The sequence below is a fragment of the Suncus etruscus genome, chromosome X, assembly GCF_024139225.1.
Source record: "Suncus etruscus isolate mSunEtr1 chromosome X, mSunEtr1.pri.cur, whole genome shotgun sequence".
Taxonomy (NCBI): Eukaryota; Metazoa; Chordata; class Mammalia; order Eulipotyphla; family Soricidae; genus Suncus; species Suncus etruscus.
This window is the reverse complement of record NC_064868.1, coordinates 93,641,542-93,665,460: the sequence shown is the minus strand read 5'-3', so window position 1 is coordinate 93,665,460 and position 23,919 is coordinate 93,641,542.

The following is a 23,919-nucleotide window of genomic DNA, read 5'->3' as shown; positions in this document are numbered from 1 at the left end:
TATCAGTCCCAAGGTAGGTTCTGTTCAGTCACGGTTGTCAAAGTCAGTTTTCTGTTGTTGGTATTCTTATTTTTCACAGTTCAAAGGATGATATCTCTTCTGATTTCCATTTAGTGTTAGGTGATGTAATAGGACAGCCTGGTCTTAGGTCAAGTTTTCCTTTCCTCGCATATCAAAACTGGCACAAGTTGGTGCCAGAGCAGTGTTATAAATCTCTCAATGAAGCTTAGTTCCTGGTGGTGTTGCCCGGAGCTGTATCATTTCTACGTCGGGGATCTGGGGTTTGGAATTGGACTAACTCTGTCCAATCTCCTGTGAATCCCGGCATTCTATATGGTCCCCCGTGCCTACCAGGGGTGATTTCTGAGCATAGAGCCAGGAATAACCCCTGAGTACTGCGGAGTGTGACCCAAAACCCAAAAAAATACTTTACCAGCAAGCTTCTAGAAATAATAGATTCATATAGCAATGTGGCAGCCTACAAAATTAACACACAGAAATCAATGGCATTTATATACACCAGTAATGATAAGGAAAAAATGGACATTACGAAAACAACGCAATTCACATTAGTGCCACACAAATTCAAATATCTTGGAGTCAACCTGACTGAAGACATGAAGGACCTATACAAAGAAAACTATAAAATCCTGCTCCAAGAAATAATAGAGGACACATGGAAATGGAAACACATACCCTGCTCATGGATTGACAGGATTAACATAATTAAAATGGCATTACTCTACAAAGCATTATATAGATTTAATGCCTCTAAAGATACCCATGACATTCTTCAAAGAAGTGGATAAAACACTTTTGAAATTCATTTGGAACAATAAACACCCTCAAATAGCTATAGCACTCCTTGGGAAAAGGAATATGGAGGGCACCACTTTCCCCAACTTTAAACTATCAGAAAGCAATAGTTATCAAAATAGCATGGTATTGGAATTAATACAGACCCTCAGATCAGTTGAATGGGCTTGAGTATTCACAGAATGTTCCCCAGACATACAATTACCTAATTTTTGATAAAGGAGCAAGAAATCCTAAATGGAAAAGGGAAAGCCTTTTCAACAAGTGGTGTTGGCACAACTGGTTAGCCACTTGCAAAACAGCAAACTTTGTCCCCAGCTAACATCATGTATGTAAAATCCTAATGGATTAAAGACCTTGATATCAGACCATATCCTAAGGTATAAAGAACAATATGCAGGTAAAACAGTCCATGACATTGAGACTAAAGGCATCTTCTAGGAGGAAACTGCACTCTCCAAAAAAGTGGAAGCAGAAATAAATAGATGGGAATATATTAAGCTGAGAAGCTTCTGCACCTTAAAGGAAACAGTGCCCAGGATACAAGAGCTACCCACTGAGTGGGAGAAACTATTCACCCAATACCATCAGATAAGGGACTAATATCCAAAATATACAAGGCTCTGACAGAACTTTACAAGAAAAAATCTAATCCCATCAAAAATGCTGAGAAGAAATGGACAAATAATTTGACGAAAAAGAAATACAAATGGCAAAAAGGCACATGAAAAAATGCTCCATATCATAATCAACAGGAAGATGCAAATCAAAACAACACCTCACAGCACAGAATTTGGCACCCATCACAAAATATGAGAACAAGCAGTGCTGGTGGGATGTGGAGAGAAAGGAACTCTTATCTACTGCTGGTGGGAATGCCATCTAGTCCAACCTTTATGGAAAGCAAATGCAGATTCCTCCCAAAACTCGAAATTGAGCTTCCATACGATTCAGCTACACCACTCCTAGGGATATACCCTAGGAACACAAAATACAATACAAAAATCCCTTCCTCACACCTATATTCATTGCAGCACTATTTACAATAGCCAGACTCTGGAAACAATGAATGGCTAAAGAAACTGTGGTACATATACACAATGGAATATTATACAGTCAGCAGAGATGAAGTCATGAAATTTTCCTATACATGGATGTACATGGAATCTATTATGCTGAGTGAAATAAGTCATAGAGAGAGAAAGAGAGAGAGACACAGAATAGTCTCTCTCATCTATGGGTTTTAAGAAAAATAAAAGACATCCTTGCAATAATTTTCAGAGACAAAGAGCAGAGCTGGAAGTTCCAGCTCACTACATGAAGCTCTTCACAGTGATGAGTGCAGTTAGAGAAATAACTACATTGAGAACTATCATAACAATGTGAATGAATGAGGGAAGTAGAAAGTATGTCTAGAGTACAGGCAGGGGTGGGGTGGGGAGGAGGGAGATTTGGGACATTGGTGATGGGAATGTTGCGCTGGTGAAGAGGGGTTTTCTTTACATGACTGAAACCCAACCACAATCATGTTTGTAATCAAGGTGATTAAATAAATATGTTAATTAAGATATAAGCATCATCTATCATCAAAATATATATTAAATTAAATATATTATATTATCTATACTTTAGTAAAATATAATTATATTAATACAGTTTTAAACTATGATTATGATAGAAATATTATAAAATATATTTATAGTAACTACATTATATAATATCTGACTAAATTACCGATAGCAAGTCACATACCATATTTATTCGAGTATTATGTGCACCCATATCTAACGCGCACCCCTGATTTTCTATTAAAATCAGTATAAAATTTTGCTTCACACCAAGCATTGTAGCTCCCCTTTGTGCCCTGGCGGGCTTGTCCCAGAAGACACATTTCTGCCAGAGCATGTGTGTGTGTGTGCTTGGGTTTTTTTTCCCTTTGTCATTGCATACAGTGAGCGGCTGCAGCCTGGAAAAGGTGCAGTGCAAACTCACAATTCGCCTGCACCCTCATTGGACCGGCTGCCACTGCCACCTCACCCCAGCCATCATTTATAACGCGCACCCAAACTTTGATTTCTTTTTTTAGTAGATAATTTTGTGCATTATATCGAATAAATACAGTAATTTATCTACAATAGAAGAGTATAAATATTTTATATTATTCTACTAGTACATTTAATACCAAAATCATATTATATTTACTATCTTAAGTTTTATGCATTAATTAATCAATAGATACTTATAAATCTGAATTATTGACAGGATTGACAAATAATAATCAATAAAATCTATCTAAATAACATTAAGTGTGTATTAATATGTGATCATATTAAATTTACATTTAAATGAATAAAATTTCATTTTTCATATTCAACTATATAAATAGATATATAAACTAAACATAAAATTTACTAAATTACATTATGAATAACTTACTTAACTATGGGATGTAATATGTAATCATATCAAATATACTATGCAATATATTAGTTAAAATATATTATATTGAGTTACTGGAGTGATAGCAGAGAGCAGGAGGGTGTTTGCCTGCACTCAGCTACCCAGGATGGACCTAGCTTCGATAGCCGGCGTCTCATATGGTCCCCCAAGTCAGAAATGATTGCTAAGTGCATAGTCAGGAGTAACCCCTAATTTTACATTATGTTATTTCAGTTTGGTATTTTAAGTCATATTTATTTTAGTTAAAGATTTAATTATGGTGAGTGAGTAAGAAATGGCTGGATGTGGGGGTTTCCAGGCAGAGTGCTGATTGCTCTACCTGCAGAGTCTCCACCCGGCTGAGCTTCTTCTGAGGAAACTGAGGACCTGAAGGGAGCCCTGTCCTACTCTTCTCTGTCTTTCCTGAACTCTGGAAGCTCACCTCAGAGCCCTGGGAAGCGAACCCCAAAAATACAGCATTCTGAAGCTGCCCAGCGAGTGAGTGAAAACTACGCCTGTCCAGTGGGGCCCGACTGAAAAACTGTGAGGGCTGCTCTGTGTGTCTCTCTACAATCCTGTTGCGTGAACCTCTTGAGAGTGGGCTGAAAAGAGGCTCCAGAAGGCACTTAGCTCCACTTCGCTACGCAGCCGTGCGCTCTTTCTTAAAAAAGAACACCATCACAAGAAGAAAAAAACCACACTAAGAACTGTGTTGGATCACAGAATCAAGAATTTCTCTCCAGACTGTCTTCTCTGCTGCGTGCTCGGGCCTAAGATTTGATCCTGTGTGAGGCTTCATCCATGGAGGACTCCCCTACCTTGGAGGCAAGTCGGCCCATCCAGAAAGGGCGGAGCCAGAGAGGTGTGCTGCCTGCATCATATAATCAATGAATACCACCACAACACGTAGAAAAACCCACAATACAAGTGTGACAATGGGGAAACAATGCAGGCCAGCATCAGACATAGAGAATGAAGATGACAATTCTGATGACCAGTTAATGTCCAACCAACTACTCAACCTCTCAGATAAGGACTTTAGAGTAGCAATATGGAAGATACTCAAAGAACTCAAAGAAACCATGGATAGAGTGGAACAGAACACTACAAAGAATCAAGAAAATATGAAGACAGAAATCACAAAACTCCAAAGTGAAATAACATGTCAACTAACAGGCCTGAAAAAAATCAGTAAACGAAGTGAATGACAAAATGGATAAGCTCTGGGACAGGGTATCAGAAGCTGAGAATTGACTTGGTGCTGTGGAAGATGAGATATATAACAATTCCATGCAGCAGGAGAGATTGGAAAAAAAAACTTAAAGCAAATGAACAGACAATGGAAAAATTAGTCAAAGAATGGGAACAGATGAAAATAGAAGTCTATGATAAGCTCAACAGAAACAACTTAAGAATCATTGGAGTCCCAGAGACCCAAGAAGAAAATTTCCAGGAAGAATCAACGATCAAGAACATCATTAAAGAGAAACTTCCAGAGATAAAGAATATATGTGATCAAATCCTGCATGCCCGAAGAGTACCAACCAAAAGAGACCCCAGAAAAACCACCCCAAGACACATCCTAGTCACAATGACAAATCCCACAGATAGAGACAGAATTCTGAAAACAGCAAGATCAAAAGGGAAATTACATTCAAGCAAGCATCCTTGAGATATACAGCAGACCTGTCACCAGAAACACTCAATGCCAGAGAGCAGTGGTGGGATATTTTGACAAGACTGAATGAAATGAATGCTTCACCTAGAATACTGTACCCAGCAAAACTCACTTTCCGGTTTGACGGAAGAATACATGGTTTCACAGACAAAAAACAGCTCAGAAACTTTATAGACTCAAAACCAGTCTTAAGAGAAAAACTTAAAGACCTAATTTAAGATAAGACTAACCAAAAGACACACCAAATTTCGATATAAAGATGGCATTAAATCCCAGGACAATTCTTTCTCTCAACGTCAATGGACTAACTGCAACAGTTAAGAGACACAGAGTGGCGAAATGGATCAAAAAACTCAATTCAACCTTCTGCTGCCTACAAGAAACGCACCTAAATAGTCAGAACAAACATAGACTCAAAATAAAAGGCTGGAGAAAAATTATCCAAGCAAAGAAGACCCATAAAAAAGCTGGAGTGGCCATACTAATATCAGATAATGCAAACTTTATACTCAGGAAGGTTGTAAGGGACAAAGATGGACATTTTGTATTAATCAAGTGGTATGTAGAGCAGGAAGAAATCTCTCCTAAAAATATATGCACCAAATGAGGGGCCAGCAAAATATTTAAAACAGCTGTTGACAAATCTGAAAAACAATATCAATAACAACACCATAATTGTGGGGGACCTCAACACTGCTTTGTCAACATTGGATAGGTCAACCAGACTGAAACCCAACAAGAATATACTAGACCTGAGGAGAGAAATGGAAGAAAGAGGCCTAGTGGATATATATAGGACACTCCATCCCCAGAAACCTGGATACACATTCTTCTCCAATGTACATGGGACATTCTCCAGGATAGACTACATGCTGGCATATAAAACATACCTCCATAATATCAAGAGGATAGAAATTTTGCAGACTACCGTTGCTGACCACAAGGCTCTGAAATTATTTGTGAATTCCAAAGGGACTCAGAAGAAAAACTTTAACACCTGGAAGTTAAACAGCCTCATACTGAATAACCAGTGTGTCTGAGATGAAATCAAGGAGGAAATCAAAAGGTTCCTGGAAACAAATGACAATAAAGACACAAACTATCAGAACATATGGGACACAGCAAAAGTAGTACTGAGAGGAAAATTTATAGCTTTGCAAGCACACATCAGGAAGGAAGAAGGAGCTTACCTGAGTAGCTTAATGACACAGCTAATAGAACTAGAAAGTACTCAACAAAAGGACCCAAAAATAGGAAGACAGAAGGAAATAACAAAGCTGAGAGCAGAAATCAATGAAGTGGAAACCCAAAAAACAATTCGAAAGATCAACGAAAGCAGAAGTTGGTTCTTTGAAAAAATAAACAAGATTGATAGACCACTGGCAAAACTAACAAAGAAAGAGAGAGAGAAACTTGATAACTTGTATTAGGAATGAAAAAGGAGAGATCACTAGTGATATGACAGAGATTCAAAGGGTAATCAGAAACTACTTTGAAAAACTCTATGCCACTAAAAATGAGAACCTGGAAGAAATGGATAAATTCTTGGACTCTTATAATCTTCCACGGTTGAAGGAAGAGGATGTAGCATATCTAAACACCCCCATCACCATTGATTAAATAAAAATAGTAATCAAAAATCTGCCGAAAAACAAAAGCCCAGGCCCAGATGGATTCACTAATGAATTCTTTCAAACTTTCCAAGAGGAACTACTAACAATCCTGGCAAGACTCTTTCATGAAATTGAACAAACGGAAACACTCCCAAATAACTTTTATGAAGCCAACATCACCCTGATACCTAAACCAGATAGAGATGCTACGAAAAAAGAAAATTACAGACCAATATCGCTGATGAAACCAGATGCAAAGATCCTCAACAAAATCCTGGCAAATAGGATTCAATACCTCATTAAGAAGATCATCCACTACGATCAAGTAGATTTCATCCCAGGAATGCAAGGATGGTTTGACATCCATAAGTCTATCAACATCATACACAACATCAATAACAAGAAAAATAAAAACCACATGATCATATCAATAGATGCAGAGAAAGTATTTGATCAGGTCCAACACCCATTCTTGATCAAAACTCTCAGCAAGATGGGAATGGAAGGAACCTTTCTCAATATAGTTAAGGCCATCTACCACAAGTCAGTGGCAAATATTATCCTCAATGGAGAAAAACTGAAAGCCTTCCCTCGAAATTTTGGCACATGACAAGGCTGTCCTCTCTCACCACTTCTATTCAACATAGCACTGGAAGTACTTGCTATAGCGATTAGGCAAGAAAAAGATATCAAGGAAATCCAGATAGGAAAGGAAGAAGTCAAGCTCGCACTGTTTGCAGATGACATGATAATCTACTTAGAAAACCCCAAAGACTCTACCAAAAAGCTTCTAGAAACAATAGACTCCTATAGCAAGGTGGCAGGCTACAAAATTAACACACAAAAATCAATGGCCTTTCTATACACCAATAGTGATAAGGAAGAAATGGACATTAAGAAAACAACCCCATTCACAATAGTGCCACACAAACTCAAATATCTTGGGATCAACTTGACTAAAAATGTGAAGGACCTATACAAAGAAAACTATAAAACTCTGCTCCAGTAAATAAGAGAGGACACGTGGAAATGGAAACACATACACTGCTCATGGATTGGCAGGATTAACATCATCAAAATGGCAATACTCCCCAAGGCATTATACAGATTCAACGCTATCCCTCTAAAGATACACTGACATTCTTCAAAGAAGTGGATCAGGCACTTTTGAAATTTGTTTGGAACAATAAACACCCTAGAATAGCTATAGCAATAATTGGGAAAAAGAATATGGGAGGAATTACTTTCCCCAACTTTAAACTTTACTACAAAGCAATAGTTATCAAAACAGCATGGTATTGAAATAAGGACAGACCCTCAGATCTGTGGAATAGGCTTGAATACTCAGAAAATGTTCCCCAGACATACAATCACCTAATTTTTGATAAAGGACCAGGAAATCCTAAATGGAGCAAGGAAAGCCTCTTCAACAAGTGGTGTTGGCACAACTGGCTTGCCACTTGCAAAAAATTAAACTTACACCCCCAGCTAACATCATGTACGAACGTAAAATCCAAATGGATTAAAGACATCGATATCAGACCCAAAACCATAAGATATATAGAACAACACATAGGCAAAACTCTCCAGGACATTGAGACTACAGGCATCTTCAAGGAGGAAACTGCACTCTCCAAGCAAATGAAAGCAGAGATTAACAGATGGGAATATATTAAGTTGAGAAGCTTCTGCACCTCAAAGGAAATAGTGCCCAGGATACAAGAGCCAACCACTGAGTGGGAGAAACTATTCACCCAATACCCATCAGGTAAGGAGCTAATCTCTAAAATATAGAAGGCACTGACAGAAATTTACAAGAAATAAACATCTAATCCCATCAAAAAATGGGGAGAAGAAATGAACAGACACTTTGACAAAGAAGAAATACAAATGGCCAAAAGACACATGAAGAAATGCTCCACATCACTAATCATCAGGGAGATGCAAATCAAAACAACGTTGAGATACCACCTCACACCACAGAGAATGGCACACATCACAAAGAATGAGAACAAACAGTGCTGGCGGGGATGTGGAGAGAAAGGAACCCTTATCCACTGCTGGTGGGAATGCCGTCTAGTTCAACCTTTATGGAAAGCAATATGGAGATTCCTCCAAAAACTGGAAATCGAGCTCCCATATGATCCAGCTATACCACTCCTAGGAATATACCCTAAGAACACAAAAATACAATACAAAAACCCCTTCCTTACACCTATTATCATTGCAGCACTATTTATCATATCAAGACTCTGGAAACAACCAAGATGCCCTTCAACAGACAAATGACTAAAGAAACTGTGGTACATATACACAATGGAATATTATGCAGCTGTCAGGAGAGATGAAGTCATGACATTTTCCTATACATGGATGTACACGGAATCTATTATGCTGAGTGAAATAAGTTAGAGAGAGAGAGAAAAACGCAGAATGGTCTCACTCATCTATGGGTTTTAAGAAAAATGAAAGACATTCTTGCAATAATAAATTTCAGACACAAAAGAGAAAAGAGCTGGAAGTTCCAGCTCACCTCAGGAAGCTCACCACAAAGAGTGATGAGTTTAGTTAGAGAAATAACTACATTTTGAACTGTCCTAATATTGAGAATGTATGAGGGAAATGCAGAGCCTGGTTAGAGTACAGGCGGGGGTCGGGTGGGGAGGAGGGAGATTTGGGACATGGGTGATGGGAATGTTGTACTGGTGATGGGTGGTGTTCCTTTTATTACTGAAACCCAAACATAATCATATATGTAATCAAGGTGTTTAAATAAAAAAAAAGATTTAATTATATTTTAGAAATTTAATATTGATCTACGTACTTCAGTATAAAGCATTATATCTCTTATGTACAATCAAATTAAATCTATACATTACATTATATAATTTAAAATATAATATTAATATTATTGTATTGATGATTTCAAATGAATAGTACTAAATTAAATTAGTCTGTATATTTTTATATATTCAACTATTTATTAACATGTATTTAAATATGAATGAAATTTATTACATACACTTAAATGAACTATAGTACGAGGCATACAATTATATTAACTATGCTATTTAATATAATTATATGAATTATATCACATTCAAATCAATTTAAATGTATATTATATATAACTTAAGGCAGAAATATTTTATATATTTACTGTTATTGTATATCTTTGTAATTATTTAACTATCTATTTAATGCAGTTTAATATTAATCATATCTATAATTTTAAAACCAGACCATCACTGTGCATTAATAATTATTATGGGAATTAATTTAATGATATTAAATGCAATATTGACTTATATATTATTGTATTTGATTTTTAAATAAATAAATTTAAATTATTAAAATTCAGTTAAAGTTAAAATAACATATTTTATATATTTCAGTATCTTTTTGAATTATTTATGATTAGGTAAGCACAGGCAAAACTATACAATGGAGTCTCAGCACAACGAAATGGAAACAAGAATACAGTATAACCATAGAATCTTAATAATAAAATGTAAAAATATTACCTTTTCATCTCCCAACAAACTCTGAATTGCTCAGTTGGAACTAATGTGTACACAAAGATAACATTTTTATAATTAAAGCAAAAAAACCCCTACTCTTTTAACTATTTTTGTTGAGAAACGTTTCTTGGTTTCTACCTTTTATAGCAGCCATTTTCTTCTTCAATTTATTTCTGAACTGAAACAGTGCCCCTTGTATACAATTAAATACATTTCAAAATAACTATGGCAAGCTTTAGGACACAGCTATAGTTTAATTGCAAAACTTTTCCTTTGGCCCCATCTCTAGCTTTATTGCAAAGCCTTTCTTCTGGCATTAATTGGTTACAGCAATACCCAGACACTGTGGCACAGCTCTAAATCAACAAATCCTCAACTAATCTAAATCAACAACTACTCAACCCCAAATTAAGCCACCTCCTACCAACACAGGTGATCTTCAAACATTATCTACAAACCCTAACCATATGCCATTTAAAGGGATGACAATGTTCAGGCAAATAGTGATGTTAGAGCATTATCAGTGTTAGAGCAAATACTGATCAAACTATAACAGTTCTTGTTGGTATTTTCTGATTTGCTTGCACTCATGCCTCCATTCCCTTGAACTTCTTTGCTCTAAAAGAATCAATTTACTTAGAAGTAGTCTGAATAGGGTCATCAGAGACAGAAAAGGGAGTAAGAAAGTTTTGGACTTTACCATCACTCGGTTGCCAGGGGTGCTGAGGCATGAGCTCTTGAAATGCATTTTGCGAAATCCGTAAAGGTTCATGAGGCAGAAGAACGTTTTCAGGCTGTCACTTTCGAAGATGCTGTCGGATTCTCTTCTTTCGAGGACTTCAGTCTGGAACTGGTTTAATTGAATGATAATGTTAAGTCCATCTTTACTCCAGTAGATGGACTCAAAAGAATCATCTTCTACAATTATCCACAGTCTGATAAGAAAGGGAAGACCAAGGATTTTATCGTCTTCTGTATTGTCAGCAGCTGGGATTGGATCTACAGGTTCCAGATCTTGATGTGTTTTTTCATCTACATATGCATCTTCAGCGGTGGGCCATTCTGAAGTGCCAGGCTCGTCTTCATAGCTGAACTTCTCTTCAGAGTCAGGCTCTACTTCCTTGGTGCCTTCTTCACTGGCTAGATCTTCATGCTCCTCCAGAGCTTCTGGTGGTAATGTTTTCTCTAAAAAGCCAGGATCTGACCTCTGGGGTTGGTTCCCATTGTTATCCCACACCTCCTGGGTATTCTCAGGAGGATGTAGGACTGAATGAACAAGCTGCTCATTTTCTGGCTCTGCTTCACAGCAGGTGAGCAGCTCAGCTTGGTCCTCATTCTCACAACTAATACCCAGTGGACTCGCCATTGCGTTGGTTAGTCTAGAAAAGGGGCATTTCTACCCTAAGGCTCAGCTTAAACATTTGTGGCTTGAACCTTGATGGCCCAGGGTCTAGCAGCTCAAGATTCTAGATTCTGTTGTGGGAGCAACCAGTAGTTTATGTCATAGTCTCTTTAGTTGTAACATTTGACTTCATAAAGGGGCTCATGGTCAACCAGGACAGGGGGACCTGGCCAAGCTTGGGGGAGCCGAGGCACCTCCATTTCTTGAGTCTTTTCTTTCGCAGTTTGGACAAGTCTGCTTTGTGGTCCCTGAGAGAAGTGTGATCTTAGACATAAAGTAGCACTTCTTTATAACTTGTACAGTCTCAATAGGATTTCATGCAGAATATTTCATTGCAATTCCTCTCTTTTCCTTTCAGTTAGACACTTCCCTCCTATATGTTGTAGTGTTCCATTCCCTTTCACTTTCCCAGCCCCAAAGTGGAAGGCCTCTACAGAAAATTCACTATCCAATTCTTTATTTTTTTCTGTTGCCTTTTGACATTTTTATTGCACTATGATGCATCTTTTGATCATGCATATGAGAGAGATCATTCTATCTTGTGTCACTCCCTGATTAATTTTAATTATCATGGCACTTGCCAGATCCCTCCATGGAGCAGAAAATTCTATGCTTTTTTCTTTTGTGGAACAAGTAATATTCCATGTTTTTTGATCCACTCATTTGTTGTTGGACACTTGGTTTGTTTCCAGATTTGGGCTACTGTGGATAGTGCTGCAAGGAACACAAGGGTAAAACTATTTTTTCACCATTGTATTCGTGGGCCCTTGGGGTAGATGCCAAGAAATAGAGTGGCAGGTCAAATGGAAACTCAATACCTAGTTTGATGAGGAATGTCTGTATTGATTTCCAGAAAAACTGGACCAATATATTCTCATCAGTAGTGTGTAAAGTTTTTTCCCCCCATCACATTCAAATCAACACTCTTTGCTCATGTTATTTTTCAGGGAATAGATAGGACAAATCACAGGTTTAAGACTGAAAAATTCAGATTACCCTGGCCGGAGCAGTGGTGCTAGATGTAAGTCTTCTGCCTTGGAAGCACGAGCCTATGATGGACTGCATTTCAACCCCCTGGAGTCCCTTATGGTCCTCCCACAAGCCAGGAGCGATTTCTGAGTGTATAGCTGGGAGTAACCCCTGAGCATCAATGGGTGTGTCCCAAAACAACAACAACAACAACAAAAAAGAAAAATTCAGATTACGCAGCAGTGCAGTGTGGTGAGAGGGTGGGGACAGAAGAGGTGGACTAGAAGTGACAGAGAGACAGTGGTGTGGGTCTTATCATTTTGGTCTTGGTTCAGTGCAGTAACCCTATACATCAACACTATAAACTTAAGAGAAAGAAAATAATAGAGGCTCCAAAAGAGGCAGGTGGGGTCCCTGATGGAGCAGAAACTGGACACATTAGTGGAAGGAAGTCAACACTGGTGAAGGAATTGGTATAATACAGGATGCCTGAAAATCAATGATGAGTAAACTTTTAACTATGTAATTCATGGTGATTCAATAAATTGTTTTTTAAATAAATAAGTCTTTTAGGATCAAGGAAATAGAAAATAATAGTCTCTGGGCCTGCATTTGATCAGCTCCATAACTCACTCTATTCTTGAAAGAGATGTAAACCAAGCCATGAAAAATCATAGACACACTGGCCACACAGGTGAAAGCTAGCAAATTCGGGAGGAGAGAGTGAATGAAGTCCCACTCTGCCAAAGCAACACCAACTATACCCATAAACCATAATCATCACTTTGCCAGTGGCTCAGAATTGCCACTCACCCACAACTCTCTGTAGATATATTAAACTGACCCAAACTCTAGGTATGCCAGTATTTGGGCTGATAGCACAAGACATTTTGGAAGTGAGTGCAGGGAAAAACCAAACCCCTACTTTCTCCTACCTCTAGTATGCCTGGAATCTGAAACCATACCCTACAAAACCCTGCAAATCAGTAATAGTGCTTGGAAATCCCAAAAAAACTCCAAATTTTAAAATATTTTCATCCCCATAGGAGCACACCAATTTAGATGCAATGTTTATTAAAATCCACCTAAAGTTCAGAAAAAAGTAACAGAATGATCAAAAGGAGCAACAAGACCTTACTAAACTTTCTAATAATAACATGTAACCTCATTTTGAGATACAATAATTTTTACAAAATTGGATATCACTGTACATTTTACTGTTCTCTTTCTTTTTCCCTTTTTAAAAATAATTTCATTTTTATTAATATCTTTACTTAAACACCTTGATTACAAATATGGTTGTAGTTGGGTTTCAGTCATGTAAAGAACACCCCCTTCACCGGTGCAAGATTTCCACCACCAATGCCCCAAATCTTCCACATCACTACCCCCCCCCCCAGGCCCTGCCTGTATTTGAGACAGGCTTTCTACTTCCCTCATTAATTCACATTGTTGCATTAGTTGTCAGTGTAGTTATTTATCTAACTGCATTCACCACTCTTTGTGGTGAGCTTCATATCGTGAGCTGGACCTTCCAGCCCTCATCTCTATTGTCTCTGAGAATTATTACAAAAATATTTTATTTTTCTTAAATCCATAGATGAGTGATACTATTCTGTGTCTATCTCTCTCCCTCTGACTTATTTCACTCAGCAAAATAGATTCTATGTACATCCGTGTATAGGAAAATTTCATGACTTCATCTCTGCTGACAGCTGCATAATATACCATTGTGTATAAGTACCACAGTTTTTTTTATCCATTCATCTGTTGAAGAGCATCTTGTTTTTTCCCAGAGTATAGACATTGTAAAGAGCACTGCAATGAATATAGGTGTGAGAAAGGGATTTTTGTATTGTATTTTTGTGTTCCTAGGGTATATCCCTAGGAGTGATATAGCTGGATCATATGGGAGCTCAATTTCCAGGTTTGGAGGAATCTCCCTATCGCTTTCCATAAAGGTTGGACTAGACAGCATTCCCACCAGCAGTGGATAAGTGTTCCTTTCCCTCTATATCCCGCCAGCACTGCTTGTTCTCATTCTTTGTGATGTGCACCAATCTCTGTGGCATGAGATGGTACCTCATAGTTGTTTTGATTTGCGTCTCCCTGATGATTAGTAATGTGGAGCATTTTTTCATGTGGCTTTTGACCATTAGTATTTCTTCTTTATCAAAGTGTCTGTTCATTTCTTCTCCCTATTTTTTGATGGGATTCGATTTTTTTTCTTGTAAAGTTCTGTCAGTGTCTTGTATATTTTGGATATTAGCCCCTTATCTGATGGATATTGGGTGAATAGTTTCTCCCACTCAGTAGGTGGCTCTTGTACCTAGGCACTGTTTCCTTTAAGATTCAGAAGCTTCTCGGGTTAATATATTCCCATTTGTTTATCTCTGTTTCCACTTTATTGGAGAGTGCAGTTTCCTCCTAGAAGATGCATTTAGTCTCAGTGTCATGTAGTGTTTTACATACATTTGTTCAATATAACTTATGGTTTCAGGTGATGATATCAGGCCTTTAATCTATTTGGGTTTTACCTTCATACATGATGTTAGCTGGGAAGGGGTCTAAATTCAATTTTTTACAAGTGTTTAACCAGTTGTGCCATTTGTAACACCACTTGTTGAAGAGGCTTTCCCTGCTTCATTTAGGATTTCTTGTTCCTTTAATAAAATTAGGTGACTGTATGTCTGGGGAACATTCTCTGAGTACTCAAGCCTATTCCACTGATCTGAGGGTCTGTCTTTATTCCAATACCATGTTGCTTTGATAACTCTTGTTTTTTAATACAGTTTAAAGTTCAGGAAAGTGATGCCTTCCATATTTCTTTTCCCACGGAATGCTTTAGCTATTCGAGGGTGTTTATTGCTCCAAATGAATTTCAAAAGTGTTTGATCCACTTCTTTGAAGAATGTCATGGATATCTTTAGAGGAATTGCATTATATCTGTACAATGCTTTGGGGAGTATTGCCATTTTAATGATGTTAATCCTGCCAATAGAGGAATCACATTATATCTGTACAATGCTTTAGGCAGTACTGCCATTTTAATGATGTTAATCCTGCCAATCTATGAGCAGGGTATATGTTTCCATTTCAGTGTGTCCTCTCCTATTTCTTGGAGCAGGGTTTAATAGTTTTCTTTGTATAGGTCCTTCACGACTTTGGTCAGGTTGACTCCAAGATATTTGACTTTGTGTGACAGTAATGTGAATGATTTTCTTAATGTTCACTTCTTCCCTATCATTATTGGTGTATAAAAAGACCACTGATTTTTTTGCATGTTACTTTTGTATCCTGCCACCTTGATATATGAATCTATTGTTTCTAGAAGCTTTTCCTTTTTATTTCTTTTTTTTAGGTCTTTGTTTTTTTATTTAAACACCTTGATTACATACATGATTGTGTTTGGGTTTCAGTCATATAAAGAACCCATCACCAGTGCAACATTCCCATCACCAATGTCCCAAGTCTCCCTCGTCCCCACCCGACCTCTGCCTGTACTCTAAACAGGCTCTCCATTTCCCTCATACATTCTCATTATTAGGACAGTTCAAAATGTAGTTATTTCTCTAACTAAACTCATCACTCTTTGTGGTGAGCTTCCTGAGGTGAGCTGGAACTTCCAGCTCTTTTCTCTTTTGTGTCTGAAAATTATTATTGCAAGAATGTCTTTTATTTTTCTTAAAACCCATAGATGAGTGAGACCATTCTGCATTTTTTTCTCTCTCTCTCTGACTTATTTCACTCAGCATAATAGATTCCGTGTACATCCATGTATAGGAAAATTTCATGACTTCATCTCTCCTGACAGCTGCATAATATTCCATTGTGTATATGTACCACAGTTTCTTTAGCCATTCGTCTGTTGAAGGGCATCTTGGTTGTTTCCAGAGTCTTGCTATGGTAAATAGTGCTGCAATGAATATAGGTGTAAGGAAGGGGTTTTTGTATTGTATTTTTGTGTTCTTAGGGTATATTCCTAGGAGTGGTATAGCTGGATCCTATAGGAGCTCGATTTCCAGTTTTTGGAGGAATCTCCATATTGCTTTCCATAAAGGTTGAACTAGAAGGCATTCCCACCAGAGTTCCTTTCTCTCCACATCCCCGCCAACACTGTTTATTCTCATTCTTTGTGATGTGTGCCATTCTCTGTGGTGTGAGGTGGTATCTCAACGTTGTTTTGATTTGCATCTCACTGATGATTAGTGATGTGGAGCATTTCTTCATGTGTCTTTTGGCCATTTGTATTTCTTCTTTGTCAAAGTGTCTGTTCATTTCTTCTCCCCATTTTTTGATGGGATTAGATGTTTTTTTCTTGTAAAGTTCTGTCAGTGCCTTGTATATTTTGAAGATTAGCTCCTTACCTGATGGGTATTGGGTGAATAGTTTCTCCCACTCAGTGGGTGGCTCTTGTATCTTGGGCACTATTTCCTTTGAGGTGCAGAAGCTTCTCAGCTTAATATATTCCCATCTGTTAATCTCTGCTTTCACTTGCTTGGAGAGTGCAGTTTCTTCCTTGAAGATGCCTTTAGTCTCAATGTTTTGGAGTGTTTTACCTACGTGTTGTTCTATATATCTTATGGTTTTGGGTCTGATATCGAGGTCTTTAATCCATTTGGATTTTACCTTCGTACATGATGTTAGCTGGGGGTCTAAGTTGAATTTTTTGCAAGTGGCTACCCAGTTGTGCCAACACCACTTGTTGAAGAGGCTTTCTTTGTTCCATTTAGGATTTTTTGCTCCTTTATCAAAAATTAGGTGATTGTATGTCTGGGGAACATTCTCTGAGTATTCAAGCTTATTCCACTGATCTGAGGGCCTGTCCTTATTCCAATATCATGCTGTTTTGATAACTATTGCTTTGTAGTAAAGTTTAAAGTTGGGGAAAGTAATTCCTCCCATATTCTTTTTCCCAATGGCTGCTTTAGCTATTCGAGGGTATTTATTGTTCCAAATAAATTTCAAAAGTACCTTATTCACTTCTTTGAAGAATGTCATGGGTATCTTTAGGGGGATCGCATTAATTCTGTACAGTGCTTTGTGGAGTATTGCTATTTTAATGATGTTAATCCTGCCAATCCATGAGCAAGGTATGTGCTTCCATTTCCACGTGTCCTCTCTTATTTCCTGGAGCAGAGTTTTAAAGTTTTCTTTGTATAGGTCCTTCACATTTTTAGTCAAGTTGATTCCAAGATATTTGAGTTTGTGTGGCACTATAGTGAATGGTTGTTTTCTTAATGTCCATTTCTTCCTTATTACTATTGGTGTATAGAAAGGCCATTGATTTTTTGTGTTAATTTTGTAGCCTGCCACCTTGCTATAGGAGTCTATTGTTTCTAGAAGCTTTTTGGTAGAGTCTTTGGTGTTTTCTAAGTAGAGTATCATGTCATCTGCAAACAGTGAGAGCTTGACTTCTTCCTTTCCTATCTGGATTCCCTTGATATCTTTTTCTTGCCTAATCACTATAGCAAGTACTTCCAGTGCTATGTTGAATAGGAGTGGTGAGAGAGGACAGCCTTGTCTTGTGCCAGAATTTAGAGGAAAGGCTTTCAGTTTTTCTCCATTGAGGACAATATTTGCCTCTGGCTTGTGGTAGATGACCTTAACTATATTGAGAAAGGTTCCTTCCATTCCCATCTTGCTGAAAGTTTTGATCAAGAATGGGTGTTGGACCTGGTCAAATGCTTTCTCTGCATCGATTGATATGATCATGTGATTTTTATTTTTCTTGCTGTTGATGTTGTGTATTATGTTGATAGATTTACAGATGTTAAACCATCCTTGCATTCCTGGGATGAAACCTACTTGATCGTAGTGGATGATCTTCTTAATGAGGCACTGAATCCTATTTGCCAGGATTTTGTTGAGGATCTTTGCATCTGCATTCATCAGCTATATTGGTCTGTAATTTTCTTTTTTCGTAGCATCTCTGTCTGGTTTAGGTATCAAGGTAATGTTGGCTTCAAAAATGCTATTTGGAAGTTTTCCTGTTTTTTTGATTTCATGAAAGAGTCTTGCCAGGATTGGTAGTAGTTCCTCTTGAAAGGTTTGAAAGAATTCATTAGTAAATCCATCTGGGCCTGGGCTTTTGTTTTTGGGCAGACATTTGATTACTGTCTTAATTTCCTCAATAGTAATGAGTGTTTTTAGATATGCTACATCCTCTTCATTCAATCGTGGAAGATTATAAAATTCCAAGAATTTATCCATTTCTTCTAGGTTTTCATTTTTAGTGGCATAGAGTTTCGCAAAGTAGTTTCTGATTACCCTTTGAATCTCTGTCATATCAGTAGTGATCTCTCCTTTTTCATTCCTAATACGAGTTATCAAGTTTCTCTCTCTTTCTTTGTTAGTTTTGCCAGTGGTCTATCAATCTTTTTTATTTTTTCAAAGAACCAACTTCTGCTTTCGTTGATCTTTTGGATTGTTTTTCGGGTTTCCACTTCATTGATTTCTGCTCTCAGCTTTGTTATTTCCTTCTGCCTCCCTATTTTTGGATCCTATTGTTGAGCACTTTCTAATTCTATGAGCTGTGTCATTAAGCTATTCAGGTATGCCCCTTCTTCTTTCCTGATGTGTGCTTGCAAAGCTATAAATTTTCCTCTCAGTACTGCTTTTGCTGTGTCCCATAGGTTCTGATAGTTTGTGTCTCCATTGTCATTTGTTTTCAGGAAGGTTTTGATTTCCTCTTTGATTTCATCTCGGACCCACTGATTATTCAGTATGAGGCTGTTTAACTTTCAGGTGTTAAAGTTTTTCTTCTGTAGCTTTTTCTTTTTGTCTTTAGGATTTTCTAAGTGGAGTATCATGTCATCTGTAAACAGTGAGATTTTGCCTTTCTGGATTCCTTTGATATCTTTTTCTTGCCTAATCTCTAAAGCAAGTATTCCAGTACTATGTTGAATAGCAATGGTGAGAGAGGACAGCCCTGGTTGTACCAGAATTTAGAGGAAAGGCTTTTAGTTTTTCTCCATTGATAATGATATTTGTCATTGTCTTGTGGGAGATGGCCTTAATGATATTGAGAAATATTTCTTTCATTCCCATCTTGGTGAGAGTTTTTTGGGGGCACACCCGACAGTGCTCTGGGGTTATTCCTGGCTCCATGCTCAGAAATCGCTCCTGGCAGGCTCAGGGTACCATATGGGATTCCGGGATTCGAACCAATGACCTTCTGCATGAAAGGCAAATGCCTTACCTCCCTGCTATCTCTCCGGCCCCAAGAATTTTTTTTATCAAGAATGGATGTTGGACTTCATCAAATTCTTTCTCTACGTATCTATTGATATGATCACGTGATTTTTATTTTTCTTGTTGTTGATATTGTGTACTATGTTGATAGATTTACAGGTGTTAAACCATCCTTGCATTCCCGTAGTGAATGATCTTCTTGATGAGGCATTGGATCCTATTTGCCAGGATTTTGTTGAGGATCTTTGCATCTGAGTTCATCAGGGATATTGGTCTGTAATTTTTTTGGCAGCATCTCTGTCTGGTTTTGGTGTAGAGGTGAAATTTGCTTCATAAAATCTATTTGGAAGTGTACCCGTGTTTTCAATATTATGAAAGAGCCTGGCCAGTATTGGTATTAGTTCCTCTTGAAAGGTTGGAAATAATTCATTAGTGAATGTAGGCCTGGGGTTTTGTTTTGGGCAGGCATTTGATTACCATCTTAATTTCCTTAATGGTGATGGGGGTGTTTAGATATGCTTATTCAACCGTGGAAGGTTTTAGGATTCCAAAAATTTATCCATTTCTTCCAGATTCTCATATTTGGTGGCATGAAGCTTCTCAAAGTAGTCTCTGCTTACCCTTTGAATCTCTGCAATATCTGTAGTGATCTCCCCCTTTACATTTCTAGTACGTGTAATCAAGTTTCTATCTCTTTCTTAGTGAGTTTTGATATCAATTTTGTTTATTTTTTCAAAGAACCAACTTCTGCTTTCTTTGATCTTTCGGATTGTTTTTTTTTTTTTTGGGTTTTCACTTCATTGATTTCTGCTCTAAGCTTTGTTATTTCCTTCTCTCTCACTATTTTTCATTCCTTTTATTGACCATTTTCTAATTTTATAAGCTGCTTTAATAAGCTATTCAGGTATGCCCTTTCTTCCTTCCTGATGTGTGCTCGCAATGCTATAAATTTTTCTCTCAGTGCCGCTTTTGCTGTGTACCCTAGATTCTGATAGTTTGTGTCTCCATTGTCATTTGTTTCCAATAAAGTTTTGAATTCATTCTTTGATTTAATCTCGGACCCACTGATTGTTCAGTATTAGACTGTTTTATTTCCAGGTGTTAAAGTTTTTGTTCTGTGTCCCTTTGTAGTTCACATCTAATTTCAGAGCCTTGTGGTCAGTGAAGGTAGCCTGCAAAATTTCTATCCTCTTGATATTATGGAGGTATGTTTTATGTGCCAGCATGTGGTCTATCCTGGAGAATGACACATGTACATTGAAGAAGAATGTGTATCCAGCTTTCTCGGGGTGGAGTGTCCTATATATCTACTAGGCCCCTTCTTCCATTTCTCTTTTCAGGACTAATATATTTTTGTTGGGTTTCAGTCTGGTTGACCTATCAAATGTTGACAAAGCCATGTTGAGGTCCCCAACAATTATTGTGTTGTTATTTATATCCTTTTTCTTATTTGTCAAAAATTGTATTAAATATTTTGCTGGTCCCTCATTCAGTGCATATATGTTATGAGAGTGATTTTGTCTTGCTGTACATATCCCTTACAAATTTTTTGAGTATAAAATTTGTGTCATCTGATATTAGCATAACCACTCCAGATTTTATGGGGGTTGTTTCCTTGAATGATTTTCCTCCAGCCTTTGATTTTGAGTTTATATTTGTTCTGAATATTCAGTTGTGTTTCTTGTAGGCAGCACAAGGTTGGATTGAGTTTTTTGATCCATTTAGCCACTCTTTGTCTCTTAACTGGTGCATTTATTCCATTAACATTGAGAGAAAGAAGTGTTATGGGATTTAGAACCATGTTTCTGTAGAAGTTTGGTGTGCCTGTTGATCAGTCTTGTCTTAAAGTAGATCTTTCAGTTTTTCTTTTAAGGCTGGTTTTGAGTCTGTAAAGTGTCTGAGTTGTTGTTTATCTGTTTATCAAACCTGAAAGTGAGTTTGGCTGGGTGCAGTGTTCTGGGTGAAGCATTTATTTCATTGAGTTTTGTCACTATGTCCCACCACTGCTTCTGGCCTTGAGTGTTTCTTGTGACAGGGCTGCTGTAAATCTCAAAGATGCTCCCTTGAATGTAATTTCCCTTTTTGATTGTGCTTATTTTAGTATTCTGTCTCTATCTTTGGGAGACCTCATTGTGACTAGGATGTGTCTTGGGGTGTTTTTCCTGGGGTCTCTTTTAGTTGGTACTCTTCGCGCATGGAGGATTTGGTCTCATGTATTCTTTATTTAGCTCTGGTAGCTTCTCTTTAATGATGTTCTTGACCATTGATTCTTTCTGGAGATTTTATTCCTGGGTCTCTGGGAATCTAATGATTCTTAAGTTGTTTCTGTTGAGTTTATCATAGACTTCTATTTTAAATTGTTTACATTCTTTGAGTAATTTTTCCATTATCTGATAATTTACTTTAAGGCTTTTTTTCAATCTCTTCTGCTGTATGGAGTTTTTATGCATCGCATCTTCCAGCTCACTAATTCTATTCTCAGCTGCTGTTACCCTGATGGAGAGCTTATCCATTTTGTCTGTCAATTTGTCTACTGAGTTTTTCAGACCTGTTATTTGACCTGATATTTCAGTTTGGAGTTTTCTGATTTCTGATAGTTGTAGTGACTATCTCTTTTGTTTTGTCTTTTTTTTTTTTTGAGGTTATGCCTGTATATGCTCAGGGATTACTCCTGGCACTGCACTAGAAATCACTCTTGGTGTCTTTGGGAGGCCATATGGGATGCCAAAGTTTTCTCTTAGTTGTCCAAGAGAGCCTGTACCTTAAAGTGGAAGATAATATTATTTTGTTCATAATTACATCCTTAGAGTCTAACATAGTGCTTGTTATACATCAGATGCTTAATACAATTTTAATGATAAATTAATCCATTTAATTATATTTCTTTAATCTATTGGGTACACATGTTGTAATTGCTAAATTGTTTTTTAACAGTTTGGCTTAGATTTATGACTAGGAAATTTGATATCTCCTAGGATGTTAGCCCAGTAGTACTTTGAATTATATTGAAATGAAATAGATACTAATTTTCTGTACTATATTGGCACTACATAATCAAATATTAAGTAGCTACCATTTTTAAATGATCGAAATTATTGATAGCATATCAGATGTGATTTTTTTTTTTAGTTTTTGGGCTACACCCAGCAGTGCTCAGGGGTTACCTCTGGCTCTTTGCTCAGAAATAGCTCCTGGCAGGCATGGGGGTTCATATGGGACACCAGGATTCGAACCAACCACCTTAGGTCTTGAGTCGGCTGCTTGCAAGGCAAATGCCGCTGTGCTATCTCTCCAGCCCCTATATTAAGGTTTTGTGGGTTTTTTTGGTTTTGGAGGCCACACCCATTTGATGCTCAGGGGTTACTCCTGGTTAAGCGCTCAGAAATTGCCCCTGGCTTGGGGGGACCATATGGGATGCTGGAGAATTGAAATGCTGTGCTTCCTTGGCTAGCACTTGCAAGGCAAACACCTTACCTCTAGCGCCACCGCACTGGCCCTGGATGTGATTTTTTAAAGTTAATTTAACCTATATTTCCATATGCAAAACTGATCTGAATGTGAAGGGTTGTCAAAGTTATGTCTCTGCAGTCTGTTCACCTATGTATATAGTTTTCCTTTAAAACAGTCAAGATAAAGTAGTAAAATTGCTTTAAATATATTTAATAGCCATGCTAAGAAATATTATATATCTTCTATCTGTCAGCAAAACGTTAATCTTATATTTTCCAGTGACCTAGATACACCCAGAATCCTGTGAGACTTACTGTGAATTTATTTTGCAAAAATCAATATCAGTTTTCTCTTGCTATTTCTATAGGGAATATTTTCTCTTTGCCTTCCATCTACCCACAGTAGAAACTTTAGTCAGAGTTTAATAATATGACAAGCTTTTTAGATTCATCTCTCAGAAAAGAAAAAGATTTTAAGACTGATTCTCTAAGTTGAGGTAGTCTATCCTGAGCAAAATTCCAAGCTAGCACTTGCTACTTGGTATTCAAAATAGATAAAATAGGTAAAATAGATAAACATCTATTTTATTATATCTAGTGTAATTTTTAGAGATCTTTTCTCAGTAAGTAATCAGTAATTTTCCATTTAAGTTTAGTAAAATAATTGGGATCCTACTCAATATCTCCAGTGCACATTCCAAAAGATGATCAAAATAATTCTTTCTTGTTTACCACTTTCTTTGTTTTATAGATTGTCAAACCCAGTATAGCAATTAATGTTCAATCTTTGAAGTAGATTAGGTGAGTGTATAAAGCATTGTATTAGATTACACATGCT